Source organism: Numida meleagris, chromosome 3 (genome assembly GCF_002078875.1).
Source record: "Numida meleagris isolate 19003 breed g44 Domestic line chromosome 3, NumMel1.0, whole genome shotgun sequence".
Taxonomy (NCBI): Eukaryota; Metazoa; Chordata; class Aves; order Galliformes; family Numididae; genus Numida; species Numida meleagris.
This window is the reverse complement of record NC_034411.1, coordinates 109,185,132-109,192,091: the sequence shown is the minus strand read 5'-3', so window position 1 is coordinate 109,192,091 and position 6,960 is coordinate 109,185,132. Positions and strand designations below refer to the sequence as shown.

Below are 6,960 nucleotides of genomic sequence, written 5' to 3'. Positions count from 1 at the left end.
ACCCTTTCAGGCAGGACTGTGCCTCTTCAGATTTGCCCTGTGCCTTAAATAAATTAAGCTCTCATCTGTCATGATATCCAGAGGTGGGTTTATTAGAAGGAATGAAGAAGGCTTTTAACAGCCTTGTCTCGATATCTTTTCTGCATACCATACTGTTGGATTCCTGTCCTACATGTCAATCAAGCACATATTGGGAGGAATGGTGGAACTGGAGAGGAGCAGTAGCCTTGCAAAACACCTGTTGGCCAATTTCAGCCAAAATTTGACAGATTGGGTAAAGATTGCGAGGATATTACTGCTTTTGGGATTCATAAAAAAAAGCGGCTAGGTAGAATAGTTATCACTAGTGCCTCTTCTGTAGAGTAGGCTCAGCACCTCAGTCACTGAAGGTAACAGATAATCACAGAAGAAAGGGAACCTCTGATTGGTGTGGTGAAGCCATTCACAAGCTTGAATCAGAGCTTGCCCCTTATTGGACATGAGGGTGTCCAGCTAGAAACACAAAACCGTTACTTATCTGGCTTCAGCTTTCCCATTACATACAGAATAAATGATTATGGTGTGTTTTTCTCATACCTCCTTGATTTATCTTATGTCTTCACTTTCTGAGCATTTCAGTAGAATTATTAGATGTTTTTGTCTTAAAGAAGTAAATGGACCAAAGTGCTAACAGTTGAAACAGACCAGAGAAATGAATACTTTAAATTTACAATTGTTAGAATAGAACGGGGAATATTGGTGGGGGGGGGGGGGGGGAAGAAAAAGGTGAAATTATTTGCCCAATGTCACACAGAAAGGCAGTAACAAAATTCAGTAAAAGCAGATATTTTTGAGCTCAAAACCAAGGTAAGGAAGGTGAAATCACCCTTTATTAAAAATGTTAGAACAGTAGAAAACAATTACATTGGATAATAGATCAGCCCTTGAATCTGGGGTACATTAATATTTCCAAACTCTGGAAAGAAATGATAAAATCAACTCCTTGATAATAAGCAAAATGAAAACAGATCTTGAGTTGGTATCTTGAAACAGAAACCTGGTAATCTTGAATTCTAGAGCCCTTCCCATTTAACTGCAGTATATCTGTGTTTAGAGGACAACAGGGTTCTTTCTGCTATTTAAATAGATATGGTTCTTCATCCTGTATTTGAGGATCTGGTTCTGCATTCACAAAAGACAGCATGAGTCAACTGGTGGGAATTTTCCATTTGTGCTAAAACAGCACTTTTCTTTCTATTTAACACTAATAGCTCAGGCCCCGTGTCTCTCAATTCATAACCCAAAGGTATGGAAGCCCTACTTGCATTATGCTCTGTCAGCTATGTCACAAAAACACTGATTTAAAGCTCAAATTTTCCCCTCTTTGCATGTTTTCAGTAATGTCTGGATAAGAACTATCTACAGATGCCCTCCCATATTCAAATTTTCCCTTCTCAAGAAAACATGCAATCCTTAAAGAGCAGATAGGCTCAAGAAAAAGTAAAATAAAAGAGAGAGGAAAAAAACAGCCCTTCAGGCCTCCTCTTTTCCACAAATGATTGTGATAATGAAGAGGAAATGCTGAAGCTCTCAGTTTACGGTTTTCTGTAAGATTGTAATTTGGGAAAACCACTGCCTTCTTACAAAAAGAGGTCATTGCTCCATCCCTCACACCTGCAAGAGGGCAGAAAAGAGATTAAGAGGAAGGCTGTCAGGATGAAGGGGCAGTACCAGCAGCTGATTTTCGTGTCCACAGCTGCTGGATCTAGCCCTGTTTTCCATGTACTCATTGGGCAGAGGGCTTTTCCTTCAAAGTATCTAACATGAAAAATACTAGAGAAGACCACATTTTGGAAATGGAATGTAAGTAGTGAGATTATTTTTACTTGTTTCAGTTGATGGTTTACTACTTGGATACAAACTCAAGAAAAATAAATGACTGATTCACAACATGCTGGTTCTTATCTAAAAATGGTGTGAGAAATTCTACCTTTCCCATATAACAGCAATGATGTACCTGTCCAACAGGGTTTCTGTTCCCAGATGTACTTTTTATTTGTCCTGATGGAGATGCATTTAGAAATGGGTTTCTGGGCACGGATATTCTGTGGTAAGTTTTTAGAATCCTCTGACGAACCTATTAAAACAACAACAATAAAACAAACAGAAAAACAATTCCCATTCAGTGTTTGCAGAGAAGAATAATTCCCATCAGCTGTCAACCTCATCAGCACCCATTCCAAGTACCCCAAAATGCATCAAGACCATATGAAGCCCTCCTTCCTCTTCACAAGTGCTTATCTTCCCCAGGGTAAAGATCACTGTTATTGACTATTTTAAAATAATATCAGAGAGAAAAAAAACAAACACTTTAATGAAATATATTACAGCATCTGGAAGCAACATAAAGGAGACTGTATTGTGTATGTTGCTAGCTGTTTGGCTGGCTGTAAAAGGTGCTGGTGATTGATAGCCATAGTTTGAAAGCTACTGTAGAGACAAAATCAGTGCTGACTGGTCCTGAGCCAATAGGGAGTATCTGTGACTCATGGTGAGAACAGGCAATGGATATGGAGAATTTCTTGAGAAAGTAGAGCAGTGCTATTAGAATAACCTATTAATATCTGACTGTTATGCATAACTACACCATCTCCGAATTCGACTAATTACTTTGGTCAAGACTTTAATAATCTTTAGTAGCCTCGGTGTATGACATGCTTCCACTGCTCTAAGGACACGAAGATGTTGCCTTACCCCAGAAGGTTTTGTTTTCTTACTGAGATAGTGAATGCTGTAAGTAACACTTGCCATGAACAGAAATCTTTTGTTCATTTCACTGACTTTACTCAGATTAACCCCACCCACCACTTGCCCCTGAAGTCAGTATAATATGACATGGACAGAAAATATATAATAATTATGGAGTCTTTGATTTGACACTTTTGAGGAAAAAAATATAAATAAAAATAGTTTCTCTTACTACCATAGGTGCCTTTGAAACATAAATTAGAATTTCTTGTCCTAATTTGCCGTTGACAAGTCTTAGAGGCAGAGTTAAGACAAAATTCTTGAGCCAGCAAACTTGCTTCTACAAGTACAAAGGAATTTAAAGAGTGGCCTCAGGAAGAAATGGATGTAGCTGTCAGTCACATGAAAGAATTTAGAAACAGAATGCAATGCTTTGTCAAATGGTGGGATTCAAATGTAATGGCATGTCGTTGACCCTGGTGCTCAGCAACACATATTTCAAATCCCTGAAGATTAATAGGGAAGATGCTTACAGCTTTCACAACAGCTGCTGGAAAGTGTTCCTATCTCAGGTTTTAATTACACGTATTTATACAGTAAAAAATTCCTAAATGCAGTATAGCCTGTAGTATGCAACAATTTTGAACATTTATGAGATTCAGGCAATTAAGAGTCTAAACTTTCAAATGTTTCCAGATGGCACACTGATTAACAATTGTGCGAATTTAATATTTGTTCAAATGCACTGCTCTGTGAAACACTTCTTAATAGTAGATGAATGCATTGGAATGAATCTAGGCACAACTTTTCTTCAAGCACAACTTGCCTCCTTGCCTGAAGAAGTGGAAATCTTATTAGCTGACTATATAGACCAAAAGCAGCAGCAGAGCAGTGGTAAGAGATGAAAAAGACAAAATAGAAGCCAAGCTATTTTTTCACTAATGAATGTTTCTTCTTTCTCTTTAGACGCAGGTCCCATGGTATTCATGCAAGCCACTTACAACATCAGTCTCCCTGTTCTTGCAAGTGAACCTACTCATAAGGACATTTCCTTGGGGCTAACGGCTTTATGAATGTTGACATCTGTTGCATGCAGTAAATTGAAGGTGAGGATGTACGGTTTATTTTTTTTTAACAGCACAAAACATTTAGTGCATTCAGTGGGGTTAAAAGACATTCCTAGAATAATGTGTTTACAGCTTATCTGGATATTTCTAAGCCTTCTCTATATACTATATTTTTTGCTTCAGACTTAAATCTACGCAATCTCCTATCTTCTACTAGAATGCTTATTTTTGCAGATGAAGTTTATTCTAGCAGAAAGAAACCTATTGATGACGATGTCAGTCACTAGCTATGCATCTAGAGCCTTCAGAGATTTGTCTAGAAATTTATGGTCTGATTAGTTCATATTTTTGAATGCAATACTGGAGATTAAAAGAATAGGAATGGCCTGAAAATTAAATATTATAAGTCCTGTAAATCCTCTACTCTCAAACATAAAAATGCAAAAACCTTCTGCTAACTTAACTATAATCTTCAGAAAGCTGGCTTCTGCTACAATCAGGATGAACTGATCTTGTGCAATACAAAAAAATGTGTGCAAGTCGCAGAAAAGGAGGTTATCATCTGCCATCAGAGGTCTGCAGGATAATATCTGAGTCCAAGACTGGCTGACATAGTAACTTCCTCTGACAGTAAGTGGAGAAAAATATATACCCTCAAAGCCATATTCTTTTCTTCTCTTTTAGACTCGAGGAGGAGATGAACTACTCTCTGAAAATTCTTCTTGCTCCCTATGGTCCATAAAGAGAATCTGAAATGACTGCTTTTGTTGTAGGTATCTACCTCTTCAAGAACTAAATTAAGTGAGGTAAATCTCAATAATAACAGAGATAATTCATTTTGCATTTCAAAATATGTATCATAAATTTCAAAATTAACGGGTGTGTGCATGTGGGTGTGTATGTCAGGGATAGCAGAGATTAGAAAAAAACCAATAGAAACGACATTTTGGCAAAAGTGATCCAGTTCTCATGCTTGATTTTCACCCTTAATAAAGCTATTTCATCGTAGGTTCTTTCTGAGACACCATTTTAAACCATTAGTTATGCCTTTTTCCTTTCTTTTCTTTTTTTCCCTTGGGTTATTTAAGCAGGTTGCAAAGCTGGAAACATTCAAGTTGGAGCAGTTTTTGAAACTCTTCATTATCTCCTGGTTTTCAAATTAAGCAAAGGAAGATTATTCATCCACAAACCTGTAAGGAATTTAGAATGAAACCTTAAAAATTAAAATAGCAAACTGAAATTGTGTGAAATGATTTTAGTGGAACCAGGAGAAACAATGGAATCCTACCCCTAGGCAATGATTCCTGAACATCTGTAAGAGAAATTTATGAAGTAAATTATGTGGTGTGTTGGTTGTGATTTTAAAGACTGTGTTTCTAGCTCGGAAGCAAGAACAGATAATCTCATCATTTGCTTCCATGTGGGAAAAATACACAAAAGGAAAATATATGAGGAGCAGCCAACAGAGGATAAAACATGAGTGTTATCTATAAGAAAAAAGAATATTATATTTAATTTAACAGAGGGTTAATGGACTAGGATGGACATGGGAACAACTATGTTCTAGAGAACATGTCCAGAGCCTGGACACTACTTTTTCTTGCTTGTCAAGTTGTCAAGTTACTTGACATCTTTGAGAAGCCACTTGGCCATTATGTTTTCTTTTCAACTCTTTGCCTAGTTGCATTGCAGTTGATGGAGACAAGCAATTTTCTTTCTATTTCTTTGACCTCAGTCCTGTATAAGCCTTTAACTAATAAAAATGTCTAACACATCTGTGATGGCATTTGGTAGGCTCTGTTTGCTGTCAGAACTGAACTCTTAATGACCAATTTAGTTTCTCCTTTACTGGGATACTGAGATTGTGTTGCAAAAATTTATATATATGCCAACTTTACTTGTCATTGAATTGCTGTGTTATGGTAATATTATGTGAGGAATTTAGCCTGTTCTGTTATTTTACACAAATTTTACATCAGCTTTCTCCATTTATTTCTACTTTTTTTCAGAGTCAGGATATACTGATTTCATTCCCCTCTTTGTTATGACAGAAATGAGTTGATTTTTTTTCATTAGCAGTCATGAGGACAAGATTTTAATGCCAGTGTTAACTGGTCCAGAATAATTAATGAGGGAGGGAGGTGAGGATGAAGAAGGTGCCTCACCCTCAGAGGCATACAAAGCTGTCCTGAGTTACCTGACAAAGGAAGAACTCTGCCTATTGCAGCCTCTTAATTAACCATCACAGTTTATGAAGTTTTGTGAAAACTCCTTGGTTTTTACAAAGTAATTTTGAGGATAGTACAATTTTTTTTTAAAGGATAACAATTATAGTTATTCCTAAATAGCTTGACAGTACATCAAGTGTCAGGAAAAAAAAATACATAAAGTTTTTTCCAAGAAATAAAAAATACTTTTTCAGTGTAGCAAGGCAATTAGCATAGGCTTTCCTACCTGAATTCTAATGAATTCATTCCTATTTTTCCTTTGAGCTTTATCACCACTCACTTTTCCAGATACTGCATGTGATATATTAGTCTATTTGGATTTGATAGGCAATAAAAACAGACCAGTCAGTCTGTTAGTTCTATAACCTCTTGCATTTAAGAAATAATGTAAATAGCATAAAGACAGAGGGAAAAATCAAGGTGTCAATTATTTATATAGAAAAAAAATCTACCTAGTAAAAAGAAATTGCTTATTTCCTAAAGGGCAGAGATGAACTTTTTTGGCTGTTTATGCAGAAATGTTATAAATATTTAAATGTAAATAATAAAATCTTTACATGCATAAATAAACATGAGATTGATATTGCACACACCATAGCATCAAAAAATGGCAACTGCTGCTTCTTCAGTAAAATGAATGTTTCGTGTGACTGAACTGAGAGTAAACTCAAAGGTAATAAGATGCCTCACATATGCCCTATTTCTCATTGCTTTTAACCAAAATTCCCCTTTTCTGAAAAAAAGCTGAAGACTCCTCTGGAAGAGATCATAGAATCAAAGAATCATTGAATGGTTTGGGTTGGACTGGACCTTTAAGATCACCTACTTCCAACCCCCTGCTGTAGTCAGGGACACCTCCCTCTAGACCAGGTTGCTCACAGCCCCATCCAGCCTGGCCTGAAATGCTTCCAGGGAGGGGGCATCCACAGCCTCACTGG

At 36.8% G+C, this 6,960-nt stretch overlaps 1 long non-coding RNA gene across 1 annotated transcript; it reads left to right on the top strand.

The window, feature by feature from the left end:
- LOC110396695 lies at positions 1,703-6,150 on the top strand. Its single transcript, XR_002437178.1, has 4 exons — positions 1,703-1,842; positions 3,694-3,833; positions 4,479-4,563; positions 4,886-6,150. It is a non-coding gene; the product is annotated as an uncharacterized LOC110396695 (long non-coding RNA).